The following is a 16,344-nucleotide window of genomic DNA, read 5'->3' as shown; positions in this document are numbered from 1 at the left end:
AGAGGACCTTTGGAGTTGTTGAGAGAGCAATGGGTTAATGAGGAAGTTCACTTGAGTCTGTTGGACTATGTCCAAAAATTTAAAAGTCGGTTGGAGAGAGTCTGCCAGCTAGCGAGAGAGAATTTGAAAACCAGCCAGATAAGAATGAAGACATATTTTGATAAACGTGCTCGGCCTAGGACATTCGCAGTGGGGCAAAAGGTGTTGGTATTTTTCCCTAGCCAAAATAATCCCTTGAAGTCTCGTTTTTCTGGACCCTATGTTATTGACTCTCGAGTGACTGATCTAACATATATAATCAAAACACCAGATAGACGCAAGTAAACACAACTCTGTCATGTAAACATGCTAAAACCTTATTATGAGAGGGATTCAGTTGTGGCCTTGGTGGATGATGTAACGGTTGTTTCTAGAATGCCTGATGTTGATGTTGAGGAAGGCCAATTTAGACCAAATATTGTTCCATCGAAACTAAAAAATCATAATATCCTGGAGAACCTTGAAACGTAGTTGGACCATTTACAAGTTTCACAAAATCAACAGATGAGAGAAATAATTTTAAAATTTAAAAATCTGTTCCCAGATGTTCCGAACAGAACATCGATAATTACCCATGATGTTGATGTTGGGGATGCAAAACCAATCAAGCAACACCCATATCGAATGAATGTGGAAAAAAGTAAACTTGTTGATCAGGAAATAAAATACATGTTGGGAAATGATATTATTAGACATTCTACTTCAAATTGGAGTTCGCCCTGTGTTATTGTACCTAAACCTGATGGAACTGTTAGATTTTGCACAGATTACAGGAAAGTGAATGCTGTAACAAAGTCAGATGCTTACCCTATTCCTAGGGTGGATGATTGCATAGACAGAGTGGGAAAGGAAACATTTCTTACAAAGATTGACCTATTAAAAGGGTACTGGTGTGTTCCATTAACAGATAGAGGAGGGGAGATTTCAGCCTGTGTAACCCCTTCTGGATTGTATGAATACAATGTTTTGCCATTTGGAATGAAAAATGCTCCGGCAGCATTTCAAAGAATGATTAATTCAGTGATTCATGGGTTAAAACATACAGATGCCTACATTGATGACTTAGTGACTGGGAATGATACTTGGGAGGATCACATCTCTGCGTTAGAAAGGTTGTTTGAAAGTCTTTCCAAGGCTAACCTTACAGTTAACTTGGCTAAAAGTGAATTTGGCCATGCCACTGTGACGTATCTTGGTTATGTTGCAGGTCAAGGCAAGCAAGCTACTGTTCAGGGTAAAGTTCATCAATATCTGAGTTCCCTATTCCCACAGGTACGAGGACTGTTAGAAGATTTTTGGGAATGGTTGGATATTACCGAAAATTTTCTAAAAATTTTGCTGATATTGCTCTTCCCCTAACTAATCTTCTGAAGAAGGGAGTAAAGTTTGTTTGGACAGATTCTTGTCAAGAAGCACTTGAGAAGCTGAAAGCCATTTTATGCTACCATCCTGTGCTCAATCACCTGACTTTGAAAAGCCATTTTCATTAGCAGTAGATACCAGTGATGAAGCAGCAGGAGCTGTGTTGTTGCAGAAGTGTGACATTGATGATATTGACCATCCTGTCGCTTACTTTTCAAAGAAATTTAATGAGCATCAAAAGAATTATTCCACCATAGAGAAAGAATTACTGTCGCTTGTTTTAGCCTTGCAACATTTCAGTGTATATGTTTGCACCGCTCAGAAACCATTGACTGTATATACGGATCATAACCCATTGGTGTTTCTGAGCCGAATCAAAAACAAGAACAGAAGGCTGTTAAACTGGAGTTTAATTTTGCAAGAGTTTGATCTCATGATAACTCACATTAAAGGCAAAGATAATGTGATTGCTGATTGTCGTTCCCGATGTTAAATGGGAAACATGTATCTGAACTAATCTGATAGTCTGTAGTTGTGTAGCATGATAATTATTAACATTACTATCTGTATGCGCGGTTAAAATTTTCTTGGGAAAATTTCTTTTTTTAGGTGGGAGGTGTTACGGACTCAGTGAAAGTCCCTTTGAGATAGAGACTGTGTGTGTCTGTGTGTGTGGAGCGTGCTTACGTCAATAGAAGATAAAGGACGTAATGACGACGTTGAAGAAGAAGAAGAAGAAGAAGAAGAAGGAGAGAGAGAGAGAAGGGAGAGAGACACTAGCCTGCTTGTTTTCTCTATCGATGGATGAGAAACAATAACTGTGTTTGCCACTGAAATCCATGTATGGAAGTTGGAAGTAATCCGGTGGAGTTCACTTTGTTGCTGACCTGTAGAAGGAAACAGGTATTTATGTGTGGACGACCACGGTTCGGATGCTTTTCGGGGTGAGCAAGTCACTACCGAGTAAACACTGAAGTGTCGTTTGGGTTCCATCGTGGAACATTTGGATTTCGTATTTACTCTCTCTATGTTTTTCTACATCTACATCTTATCTTCAGACAACGGTGGTTGTTGAAGAAGCCCATGCTCATGTTTCACCTTATGGCTTGCGGAACTGAACTTTAAGAACCATTCCGGAACTGAGAGTTTTGGACTTTGTCAGACACACACACGACGAGTTTAGTTTTGGGGTTAACGTTCAAGTCCTAACATTTTTGAATTCTAACATACAGCATTTTTACTTTTATTTTACGTATTATCATAAGTAGTGATTAATAAAATAGTTTTTAACACTAAATCATGCACAGTGTGTTTCTTTTGTTGCTGGTTCGTGCCAGATGGTTAACAAATACTGATTTCCAGTCTTAGACTTTGGTCATGGGCCAACACAGTCAACAATCACCTTCGAAAAGGGCTCCCCAAAAGCAGGAATTGGCTTCAATGGAGCCACAGGCGTTTTTTGATTTGGTTTACCTACCATCTGACATGTGTGGCAGGTTCGACAAAACATCACCACATCTTTTCTCAAACCAGGCCAATAGAATTGTTTCAAGATCTTCCCTACTGTTTTATTCACGCCAAAATGACCACCCAAAGGCATACTATGGGCCAAATTTAAAATCTCATTCCTATAAACTTTTGGAACAACAACCTGATGAATAACTTCCCATTCCTCATTAACAGGAACATGAGGAGGTCTCCATTTCCTCATTAACACTCCATTTTTGACATAGTATCCAGTTGGCACTTTTTCAATCTCCTCACATGAGAGTGCTTTTTCTTTCAATTCTGTCAACTCAGGGTCCTTTGTCTGTTCCACCATAAAATACTTCCTCGACAAAGACAAATCTTTAAATTCAGGCTCACTACAAGGATGTTGATCCTCCAGTGAAGACAGAAAAGTCTCAGATAAGGCATCATAATTTTCTTCCTGTTTAGGACTGTCACTAGGAACCACATCAGACTGCTTCGCACTGTCTGTCTTGGCTAATTCTTTAGCTCTAGATCGAGTCACCGCACATGATGGGTAAACATCTGGATCATTCTCAGACTCATCAATCCTTGGTTTGGTCGTTAACCGTACCACAGGAACAATCTCTCCATCTGCAAGGTCATTTCCCAATAACAAAGAAACTCCTTCCACTGGCAACCTCGGTCTTATCCCTATCACGACTGGTCCTTCTACGAAATTTGACTTTAATATCAGCCTGTGTAAAGGGACAGATATGGTGTCATCTGTAACGCCTAGTATTAGATTTACCTCACCAGTGTCACTTTCTTCACCAAAATTTAAAACACTGTCCAGCAGGAGAGATTGACTAGCCCCGGTATCTCTAAGATTTTTCACTGGCACCTGGAGTGACTCATCATTCAGTGAAACAAAACCCTCTGATACATAAGAACGGAATTCCTTTCTCACCTCCTCCAACTTTTCCGCTTTTCCCACTTGCAAGGACTGATCTTTAACAGCATCTCCTAAACCTTTTTGATTTTTAATTGCCTGAAAGCAAGCGTTGGGCACAGCTTCCTTCCTTTTGTTCAAAAGGGCACAATTAGATATCACATGGCCAGGTTTCCTACAGTAATAACAAGTACGCTCAACAGGTTTCTCCAGCACTGGCTTCTTTTCATGTTTTCCTTTTTGATTACCTCCCAATTTAATCTCCGGTTTACCTGGATTGTCTTTGTAACTCTTTTGAAAGGTTTTAGGTTGTCCCCATTTTAATTTATGGGTTAAAGCATAATCATCTGCCAACCTAGCAGTTTCTTATAAAGTTTCCACTGCCTTTTCATTTAAATATGTTGTTAATTCAGCTGGAACACTTCTTTTAAAGTCCTCCACCATTATCAATTCTTTCAATTTATCAAAATCCCCATCTACATTTTAAGCCATGTACCATCGTTCAATTATATTCTCTTTCCATTGGCAAATTCCATATAAGTCTGATCTGCAGATTTCCTGAAGTCTCTAAATTTTTGTCTATAAGCTTCAGGTACCAATTCATAGGCCTTCAATATAGCTTGTTTTGCCTTGGTATAATCCGCTGCATCGTCAGCAGACAAAGCAGAATAACCTTTAATAACACTCTGTACCATAAGAGACCATCCTTTCCTTGGCCAGTTTGAACTCAAAGCAACCTTTTCAAAATGTTGGAAATACTGATCAACCTGATCTTCTTCAAAATGAGGGACTAATCGAACCTCCCTGCTGGCTGAAAAACCATCATCAGAAGCAGATTCCAAACTCTTTCGCTTCATTTGTAACTCATGCTGCCTCTGTTTCTCCGTCTCCTCACTATCCATCTCCATCCTCTTCAATTTCATCTGCTTCATTGCTAGTTCAGCCTCTATCTTCATCTGAGTTATCTTTTGTTCAGTCTCTAATTTCTTTTGTTCGGTCTCTAATCTCTTTTACTCTTGTTCGGCCACTAATCTCTTTTGCTCTCGTTCAGCCTCTATCTTTGCCAGCTGCACCTTTGCCTCAGAAATTGCTATTTCACTGCCAGGAAACTGTTTTAACACTTCCTTCTCAAACACCTTCTTTTCCACATAATGGCCAGCTATCAGTCTCTGAATATCTGCCTTTCTCATAGACTTCTTTACTTCTGTAAGGTTTAACCTTGTAGCAATCTTTATCAGATCATCCTTTTTCGCCACCTCCAATCCCTTTTGGGTTGGTGACTCCAAAAATGCCTTAATATCCATTTCTGCTGGTTTCCACACACACAAGCCAATTAAAAAGAATTTATCAGACCTCCCTCAAAAATCTTTGGATTGAATCCCGAACAAATCTCGTCAATCTGGGGAACGATCCCAGACGACACTCGTTAATGTTTGGATTGGATCCCGGACGAATCTCGTTAACCTTGGGAACTATCCCGGACCAGCCCCCAATTTTGTCACAAACCAGCAACAAAAGAAACACATTGAGCATGATTCAGTGTTAAAAACTATTTTATTAATTACTACTTATGATAATACGTAAAATAAAAGTAAAAATGTTAGTATGTTAGAATTCAAAAATGTTAAACCTCGAACGTTAACCCCAAAACTAAACTCTTCATGTGTGTGTGTGACAAAGTCCAAAACTCCCAGTTCCGGAATGGTTCTTAAAGTTCAGTTCCGCAAGCCATAAGGTGAAACATGAGCAAGGGCTTCTTCAACAACCACCGTTGTCTGAAGATAAGACGTAGATGTAGAGAACATAGAGAGAGTAAATACAAAATCCAAATGTTCCACGATGGAACCCAAACGACACTTCAGTGTTTACTCGGTAGTGACTTGCTCACCCCGAAAAGCATCCGAACCGTGGTCGTCCACACATAAATACCTGTTTCCTTCTACAGGTCAGCAACAAAGTGAACTCCACCGGATTACTTCCAACTTCCATACATGGATTTCAGTGGCAAACACAGTTATTGTTTCTCATCCATCGATAGAGAAAACAAGCAGGCTAGTGTCTCTCTCCCTTCTCTCTATCTCTCCTTCTTTCTTCTTCTTCTAACTTCTTCAACAACGTCATTACGTCCTTTATCTTCTATTGACGTAAGCACGCCCCACACACACATACACACACACTCTCTATCTTAAAGGGACTTTCACTGAGTCCGTAACAGGAGAAGCGTTATGTCAAAAAATGTCGTTCCGTTAACCCGCAATGTTTGACAGGAATCCATTGGGACATTAGGCGAACATTCGGACCGCCGATCTTTTCAACCGTTTGGAATTTCTATGACACACCCGAGGTTTTGTCAATACGATTGGCTGAGGAATCCCGGCAGCGTTACTTCTCCTCACCAAGTTCCCTGCAGGGGAAGTCGCATCCTCACTATCTCCAGCAGCAGTCGATTGGCATAGACGGGAGCGTGGGCAGCTGCTCAGGTGATACAGTCGGAAGCAGGTGGCCTCATCTTTCGACGCAACAGCAACATTCTGGAACATCAGCAAAGCCGGCAGCAATGACAATGACATACGTCCCTCCTGGTTGATGACGCAAAGCTTCAGCGGCCTGTTACTCTCCCGCAACTTCTCGCGTTGAAACAGTCAGAAGGTCCTTTCTCCCAGCGGACAGCGATGGAGTCAGAGATGGAGTGGCGGGTTCTAGCCTTCTGTCTTCTGAATCAGGGCTGATTAAAACATTGGAGCTCCCCGATCTCAGGGTCTTAGATTCAGGCGCATTTTATTCCGGGACATTTTTCCAACTCACCGAAACATTTCTTGCCGACATGGTTTCAAAGGAACCGCTGCTGGGAAGCCGGACTGCTGTTAGTGGACTGTGCGGCATTTTCAGCAGGTTGAATCGCAGGGGAGGTCACTCCAGCTGTGAAACCGATTACGGAAGGAAGTTACGATTTGAGATAAAAAAAGAAATCGCCGTCATGCCATTGAAACTGAAAGTACTTTTGTGAACCCAGGTATCAGCCCACTGATAAATCTTCCACGCAGATTTTGCCTTGAGGTGGCGAGAAATCAAAGAACATATCAAAACTGCCGAAACCCGGTATTGAACCAGGGACCTTTAGATCTTCAGTCTAACGCTCTCCCAACTGAGCTATTTCGGCTCCTACTGTGGGCACTGTCCGCACTAATAAGGTGATCAATGTGGTAAAGGCAACACTCAAGGAGAAAAGCGGGACACTGGGAGAAGAATGCCTTTCGGCGAGAAATATTTGGAAAATCCAGCTAAATTAAAGAATCTTCCATTTTGTCGATTCGCCGGTTCTGGATGGTCACAAAATAGTCCAACATTCAGGGGCCCAAATAGTCGGTCAGGCGAAGTGGGGAGTCAACCTTCCTTTCCAGTGTACTGCATTCGTAGTTGACATTAGAGAAACCAGACGCAGAGTGGTTGATCGCTTTGCAGAGCTCCTGCTTTCAGTCCGCACGGGTAACGCTGATCTTCCAGTTGCCCGCAACACTAATTCACCATACCACTCCCACACTGACATATCTGTCTGTGATCTTCTGCACTGCTGTAACAAAGCCCAATTAACGTGTGCAGAACAACACCTCCTCTTCCATTTGGCGACGTGTTCTCTATAAATTCTCAGTAGGATTGTGGGGCAATCATGGCCACCAACAACCCCCCACAAATCAAGGAATTATGCATTAATTAACCGTCGCTCTGGCCTCCCCGAGAGGCACTCAAGTACGAAGGCAGTCGGTGTAACCTATTTACTGAGAACACTCGAGCAGAGCTGTAACTTGGAGCGTCAGCTCTTGGATCAGCCGGATATTTGTGCTGTCTTCAGGTTTTCCGTTTCGGTCATTGCAGATAGTGGACCAATCACCGGGAATGTGTGGATATTATTAATTTTAATATATTATGGTTGATGGAAAGTTGAAATTCAACATATTCCAAGACACACAAGATTAACGGAAAAAAGTATATAAGAGGATAAGTGAGGAGACCATGGAAGGTTCCACCTTGCTCACCCCAATGGTTGGGTAACAGCTACAATGTTTATCCTTTATGTCTACCTTACCTCAGGAAAATGTAAAAGGCTCGAGAAGAACTGAAAAAATAAAAAATACTCCAATATTTGCATCGATGACAGCCATCGCTTGCAAATCCAACTTGAAGGAACCAGTTCCCCCTCAGAAAATACGCAGTAACTGCGAGCACAATCGGGAGTTTGGGAGAAGTTCTAATTTTCCTGCAAAGTGTCAGGAGGTCCCCAATGGCACAATGGCCTCAGTTACGCTGTAATACTTCCGTGTTTCTATTAGACAGAGCCTCGATAGCAATTCCGGGTTCAAATCGATTTCGTTTGTTCAATCACTTTTCCCATTCAACAAAGTGACCTTCTAGAGGTCCGGGCAGATGGCACATTGATCCTGCAACGGGTTTATATTGAAATCTGGAAAGAATTACCTCCGTCTTCAAAAATGTGAGCAGCAATTAATAGCAATGCGCAGTAACCTGAAATTGTCGTTTCATAAAACAAGTGCATTGATTACAGGAATTAGTATTTTAATATAAAATGCGCGCAACCAGTGCCTTCCCTTCACATTGTCCGTGCCTTTGAGATCTGTCAGCAATACGCTTCCTTCTGCTCACTGTTGTTATTTTCTTCAACTTAGTAGTTTATAAATGCTTTGTTAAGTAGCTGTGTCTGTTTGTGTGTGTGTGTGCGCGTGCGCCTGTGTTTATGCGCGCCTGTGTGTAAGTGTGTGTGTGTCTGTTTATGTGTGTGTGTGTGTGTGTGTGTGTGTGTGGCTGTGTGTGTGTGTGTGTCTGTTTGTTTAGATGTGTGTGGGTATATGTTTGTGTGATTCAGTGTGGATGTCTCTGTGTGTCCGTGTGTATGTGCTGAGGGTGGACGAGTATTTATGTACACTTGAATGTGATTGCCTGTCATTACGTTGCATTACTCTTTACTTATCAGTGTGTACAGCAAGAGTCATTCATTCTGTGCCACCCTGCTGAAATCTGAAGGAGCTCTTGAGTATATGCATTCCCGTCCTTTGTACAACGATCTGCCGGGTGTAGCTCAGCTATTCTCCCTGGTCCAGCTGTAACACCTTCTTCATTATTGTCTTGCTGTCCTCCGCCAGACCCTGTACAGCCTTCTCCAGAAACGCGGTGATTGTGTTGCAGGAGGCTGGGCGATATGCCCGGGCCTATCAGTGGCACGAATTGGAGAACGGTGCTCTCCAGTATCTCCTCTCCTGCTATCTGTAGCAGCTCCTGCGAGATGCTGATGAGGGTAAATTCTCGCGCAAATATCGACTTTCGATCTGCCTTCAGCTCTCGATCTCGTTCCCAACCATTGACCCGAACGACTTGAGGGTTTCGGAATCCAATTCAAGGGACGTACGGTAAGAGAAAATGTGATAGGACAACAAGGTAATGTCACAAACAACACCAGCCCCTGGGATTTCCACGGCTTTGCTGATGCCAACGTGACAGCAATCTTCCAAGTTTCAACCAACAAGTCGTCTTTCTTCTTCTGGATTAGTGACGACACGTGGTTCTCCAGAACCTGCAAACGGACGCGCCTCTTCAAGGCAGGGAATTCCACATTTAGCACCTGCTGTAGTTTCCCGAAATCAAACTTACCTCGATGCAAGGTGGAGATCACAAATATTTGTACGGATTTGCACGCTCAGTGGAAAGGTTCCGGGGATACTCGAGAGATTTCTTCTCGTCATATTGGCTTCCCTCTCGCTGTTTCAGAGACTGAAGATCAGAGTCTATTTTATTTCGCACTGAATAACATTTATTCTTCTTCTGCCGAATTTTCTTGGTCAGTTGCCATGTGCTTTCTTCAAACTGAGCACCGCTGACGACAATGAAGCAATGGTGTTTGCTGAATGTTATATTTTTAAAGTAGGCATCGACTTCAAAGTTGCTTTCCGGATCCAGGGGATCTCATAGGTACTGTCTGCATCATCACTGGAGAGCCGGTACTGTATCGACTCCATTCCTGCTTCCTTGTAAGCCGCTGTCGGCCGACGTCCTTTGACGCCTGGCCCGAACAGATGGTTGAGGAAGGATGATTTCCCACCGCCCGACTCTCCCATCACTGCGATAATAAAGGACTCACGAGCAGCTGATAGATGAGCTAGTGAGGGATGATTGGTGAATGGAACCCGTGGGTGAGGCGGACAAAACGGCCTGACGTGAGAATAGGGGATGTGGATAAAAGAGGGTGGGAGGAGCTAAATGGAGAGGAAGAAGAGAGAGAGCGGGGAAGCAGATTGTGAGGGTTACTTCAATTGGAAAATTCAAAGTTTATACAAATGAGCTGTTGATGCATTACGCGCAGTATGAGGTGTTGTTCTACAGATTTGCGGTTGGTCTCATGGTGGCAGTGGAGAAGGTCGATGATGGACATGTCAGAGAGGGAATGGGAAGGGGAGTTGAACTGACGTGCAACTGGGAACCAGGGATGTTCACTACGGACAGAGCACAGGGGTCCTGTGGACCGATGGCCTGGTCTACAATTGCTGTCGCTGATGTGGAAGAGGTCTCACCCAGAGCACCGTCAGCAGTAGACGAGGTTGGAAGAGGTGCACTTGAAGCGTTCCCTCACCTGGAAGGTCTGTTTAGATGCTGAGATATTCGTGAGGAAGGAGGTGCAGGAACAAGTTTTGCTCCTCCTGCAGTTGCAGGGGAACGTTCCACGGATCATGAGGGGTGGGTTTAGAGGGATTGCAGGATCAGGGAATCACAGAGAGAGTGGTGTCTGCCAAATGCAGAAAGGGAAGGAAAGGGAAGATGTGGCTGGTGATGGGATTCAGTTGGAGCTGGAGGAAATGACGAAGGATATAGGGCTGTATATGGAAGCTGGCGTGGAGAAAAGTGACGAACAAGAGAAGTCCATCTGTTCTGTGTGAAGGGGGAGGTGTGACAGTTGAAGTACGAGAAATTAAGGAAATGGGGGCGAAAGCTCCATCAACCGCAATAGGGGTGGGGGTGTGGCATTTCAAATGTCCTGGAATGGAATGTTTTATCTGGAGAGAAACTGTAAGAATTGGATTACGTGCTTAAAAGGGACAGGGTGGGAAGAGGTCTAGTCAAAGTAACTGTGGGATTTTGTGGCTTTATAGCAAACATCACTGGTTTGATGACTCGGTCGATATTGGTGGAAAGTGAATGGAGTGCTGCGCGTTCAGAGGTGAGGTTGGAGTGGGAGAAGGGAGTGGACAAGTCGAGGCGGTTCATATCGCCATGGCAATGGGAGATGGAAAGACCGATAGGGGATAGAAGGTCCGAAAACTTGGCCAAGGGGATTGTTGGATACAATTATCAGAAGGGAAAATCAGTGGGTTCGACCGTTGGGCTGGGGGGGAGGGGAGGGACGTGAGGGTTCTTTGCCAAAGAAACAGACACGGAGTCAGAGGCGACGGATGAAGAGCATAATTCTGAGGCTGCTGCAGAGGACTGACCCCTCCAACATCAGGCAGGGGTGCTGGGGGGGGGGGGAGCGGTGGAGTGAGTGTATCGTGAGACACGGCAGGGTTTGGACCTGTCGCAAGGTGAGGGGTCACAGGAGGGAGATGAGGGAATTGAACGTGAGTGGGGACTCGGGGAGAGATGGAAGTATTGGGGGCAAAGGTAAAAAGGGAGGGGAAAGAGTTGTATAGGGGCTGATATGGGAGTTCAGAATTCGGGGTCTGTGGTGACAACGGCAGCGGAGGATGCAGGGAGGAAGACCACCCCCCACCCCGAACCGTTGGGAGCTCAGGGTCGGGCGGGAGCGCGAGATTTATCCGGCGGAATGTCAGATGTGCAAGTCGGTTGCGCTCAGCCCACCCCACCCATCTCTCCCTGACCCCTGGCACTTGCCACTACAACTGCGGGAGGTGCAACGGGATTTCTCACAGCTCTTCCCTCACGACCATTCATGTACCCAAACAACCCTGTTGCATGTCATTTCAAGGGCCATTCCCATTCCCATTGAAATCTGTCCATCCTCAGCCTTATCCACTGCGAGTGTCAGGCCAAAGCTATGAGATGAACGTCTCGTGTCCCTCCTGTTTTGGCAACCACCTGGTGGTAAAGTCAGTGAATCTCCCAATTTCGTCACCCTCACCTCCAGTGTGCCCGCCACCCCCTCTCTTTCCAACCTTTCCCCGGTCCTGTCTTTATTGTCCCGTTTTCCACATCAATGCAGAACCCCATCATTCATTGTCATCCCGCAGCCCCTCCTGGTTCCGTCCAATCTTACCCTCAAATTTCACACACAGCTCCCGCCCACCCCCGACAGGTCCTGGTTCCACCTGCCCTTCAGCTCTGGGAGGTGAATTGTTACCTTCCTTGCTTGTCGTATTCCAGCTCTGGTCGCTTGTTTATCACCATCTCTGCCGACTCCACCTACACACCCCCAAAGCGGTTTCGTGTGCCACTTCCTGTCTGTCTACATCTGTCCTCCACCTGCCTTTGTCTCCCACTCCACTCCGCACCCTCCCCTACCTGGCTCCATCTGCCCGCCACCATTCAGCCACCTTCGGTGCAACAGTCACCCACTGGCCCGTGTTACACCGCTCCTCCTGTTCGCTTTACACTGCCACTTCCCTCTACGCCCGTAGTCCTGATGCAGAGTTTCCACCCGAAACGTTAAGAATTCCTCTCAACAACCCGTCCTCCCAACCCAGATGCTTCCATCACTGATTTAGTCTTGGAGATTGCTTGTACGTCCAGATTCCAACCCCTGCAGTCTCTTGTGCTACATTTCTGTTCAACTGCAGTTTTTTTTTTCTCGCCACTTTCATCGTGTTCACTGAACTGGTTGGGGAAACCAGCACTCAGGAGTCGAGCAACCTGAAACATCGCGGGTCACCACTCTCCCCAGAGCATTTTCTGCAGGAAGAGCCACGTCCACAGATACATTATATCCTCTGACAACTGGCAACATCAGTGTTGCTGGACACGTCCCAAACACCTCAACATAAAATTACTGTTCTGATGGGCAGGCCACATATTGGTCGTTGGAAACAATATTTGTCCGTCATCAGTCGATTGGACACATGGTTGGAAACCATTGTGTACAGTGCGGAGTGTATTGGTGTCGAATTAAAGCGCTGCTTCTGACCGCGAAGTCATCAACAGTAAAGGGAAATATGCAGTAAAAATGTGACCTTTACCAAAAGCAATACTTTATCAACTGAATACAATCCGTACACGTTTGAACTCTCCTTCCTTTTTAAAGTCATTAAATATTTCCCACTACTTTCCTGTTCCGAAGAAGAATGGAGAACACAACATTGAATTATCATATTTGTTTATCTACAAAACAAGGCTTTGATTCCCCAGGTGTGCTGAATAATGATGTAACTCTCTGACCACCTCGGTCACTCCGCATTTATGTGAGGCGAAATGACCGATCTTGTTCAGAAACGTAAATTATGGGAAAACACTGGATTCACCGGATATTACAGAGAGGCGCATTTGAGGTTTGGTCTCAGGGGAAACGGCAGGTGAGTGCTCTGAGATCTAATGCCCGGAATCCCTGCGTTGTTTTCTTTCCTTAAGGCATTTTAACATCATTCTCAGCGGAAATTTTAGTCCATTCTTCAGCTGCGCTCTGAATTTGGACTGAGTCACTGCATAAATACAGGTGCTTGTGCAGCAGCTCAGCAACAGCAGCATGTAGCTCGATTGGTCCGCGATCAACATCGGGTCACTGAAACCGGTGGAATAAAAGCCCTTCATAATTTGCATTGACATAAAAACTACAACATACGTCAACCAAAGCAATATGAAGCTGCCGGATACAGCAAAGAGTAAGGTTATGGACTTCCTTCGGTTTTCCATCTCGGAATCATTGTGACTCACATCCTTCTTGCTGCCTCTCAGCCTCTTGTGGACTCTACTGGCCGCTAAAATGTGCCCGATGGTCAGAGAGTTTCGCAATGATATCAGGAACAATGGGAGCATGGGGGTAAGAATGTAATGAATCCATCTGAAAATTATCCTTGCGGGATCAGTATAAAATTCTAGTTTCATTGCACAGCCCCATGGTACGTTCTGTACTGTAACAAGAGGTTGATTTGCGAAGTACCAGGGGATGTTTTCACAACAGAACATCGGACACACGGTTCCTATAACCCTGGCTGCAGTTTTCCCAGTGCAATATTTAGACCTCATTTTCTGGCAACAAATCATCACATACCGATCAAATGTGAAGGAGAGTGTCAACCACACGGAGAGGTCTGTAGCCGCATGATGAATGGCCTTATGGGAGGAGCACACTTGAGTAATGAACAGGAAACTTGCTGGGAAATATAATTCATTAATACGGAAGAGAATCACGTCAGTGACAACGACCAACAGGTCTGCCGCTGCCATGGCCACAAGGTAGCGAGAGACACATCTGGAGAGACCGCACTTTCCCCGGGACAGGATCACAATCGACACTGCGTTAGCTATGAGATGGGAACAATCAGAGATGCTGTTCAGAGTACATTTATGGTGTCAGTTACACAGTGTGTCATTCAACGACTGACTTCTCTCCAAGATCCGTGTTGAACATGAACATTTACTTGTGGTGTTACTGCTCACTGAAGCAACTATTTAACACCCAAACTTAAATCAATTTCCCAATTATAAATCGGAACAAGGAGTAACAAATCAATGAAAGGCTTCACCGGGGGAATTCCTTGGTGATTTGTCCACATCGCTGCTGAACTACTGGGAAGTCCGCGAAAATTCGCAAAGGATTTAAGGAAATAGTCCGTCGCCAATTGTTATGGCAGACCATTAAAATCAGCAGAAGTACAGTGGGAAGGGTGAAGCCACTGGAGTCGTCCGAGGGGGGAATTCAGATTTAAATCCGAGGACAGCAGTTGAGGGGCATGGGAGGTGAGGAGCTGAGGTGTTTCGGATGTTATGTGACTTTCTCAGTGTGGGGATCGTGACAAAGACGAATGGGGAAACCTGTGGTCAAACTGTGGGTCAGGATTCAAAACTGTACCCGCCGAGACTGAAATTCGGAATGCCGAATAATGAGAGTTTTCAGAGTGAAAATGTAACGGACAGATCAACGCTCAAGTCGTTGATGTCTCAGACAGCACAAAGGGGCCTGTCAACGGATGGGTGACATTCTGTGTTCATAAGTTTAGCACGAGTTGATACCAAAATGAACAAACGGATCTAATGATTTTAGTTTTACGGTAAGTCGGACGAAAGAGCCGCGGAAACTTCACCTCATCCATTGAATCAAAATATTTGGCAAAGTCGCATTTACACAGTTACTTCGCGATGGTAAGGGCAATGTATGACCCAAATGGGAGATTCTATTTCATACACACTCTGTCCCGCAAGTTGTGATAACTGAGATAGAGACACCCAGTACAGAAACGGACTCTTTGTCCCACAGAGTCCTCGCCGCCCCCACCCACGCCAATCCTGCATTAATTCCATTTCATTCTCCCTTCGAAAAGGATTCCTCCTGGGCAGACACAACCTGTGCCGCGAATGAATCGATGAACTCAGGACATCAGGGTCAAAATAACGTTACAACATCTTGTGGGAGAAATAAATGTATTTCTAGAGCTTGACGTTGCCAAATATGAAGCGGCACAGATTACAAGACTAAACAGAAATCAGTGAAAATGGGAGGATTGAAATGTCTTCAGAGAGACAGTGGGGATATGGCAGATTGAATTCGTTGTTGTGGCAGCAACCCCGCAGGTTTGGAAAGGCGTGGTTGGGGAGCGGAATTGAAGAGTCTTTGGGAGAACGGGTGAAGATAATTGAGGATATTTTAAAATAAATTTACATAGGTCTGAATTTCAGCAGGGCGGAGAAAATTGTTGAGAGAGGGAGGCCCAGTATCAGACTGCAAGGTTCTGATCATGAAATGGAAGTGTTTGTCTGAATTAAAGAGAAAAATTCTGGCATTTGTTCGACGTCGTAAGTAGAAATGGGTGGAAAGATGTCAAAGAGGGAAGTCACATTGATCTGTGAAACAATGTCAGGGTAGGTTCACGGCGAGGCTGGGCCATGTTTCAATGGTTCTCTTTGCAATTGATAACGTCAGTCGCGGTATGTTGGAGAGGATGTTGCTGAAGGCAGTGGTCTGCTATCGCTCGGAGGGGGAATTGTGAAGAGGAGTATAATATCCTTTAGGAGATGGGCCACTGAATCTTTGTTCCATCACGGGAGTGTAAACTCACTGTCGGCAGGGTTTGAGATGACTTTGAATGATGTTCGGTACTCCACTTTAAAAAGTTCAGATATGATGATCAATAGCACTGCAGTCGCTTTCCTGACGACCCAGACACTCAGGCGTGTGCGCAGACATGAGCGCTGGCGAGGTGCTCAACTGAGTCATGTGGAAATTGGTCAATTTTGAAATTGCAGACGAGGTTTTGCTGACGGGATATTATTAAGAGTAACGGAGAGGAAGGGGTGATCAGTGATACATGGGGAAAGTAAAGTGAATATCACCAGTTTTACAGACTGAATTGGTTTACAATTAAACGCAATTTCCA

At 44.7% G+C, this 16,344-nt stretch overlaps 1 non-coding gene across 1 annotated transcript; it reads right to left on the bottom strand.

Moving 5' to 3' along the window:
- Positions 1-6,889: 6,889 nt before the first annotated feature.
- trnaf-gaa (transfer RNA phenylalanine (anticodon GAA)) lies at positions 6,890-6,962 on the bottom strand. The gene has a single exon. It is a non-coding gene; the product is annotated as a tRNA-Phe (tRNA).
- Positions 6,963-16,344: the final 9,382 nt, after the last annotated feature.

The sequence above is a fragment of the Pristis pectinata genome, chromosome 17, assembly GCF_009764475.1.
Source record: "Pristis pectinata isolate sPriPec2 chromosome 17, sPriPec2.1.pri, whole genome shotgun sequence".
NCBI lineage: Eukaryota > Metazoa > Chordata > Chondrichthyes > Rhinopristiformes > Pristidae > Pristis > Pristis pectinata.
Note: the sequence above shows the minus strand (reverse complement) of the source record. Positions and strands in the feature narration are given on the sequence as shown.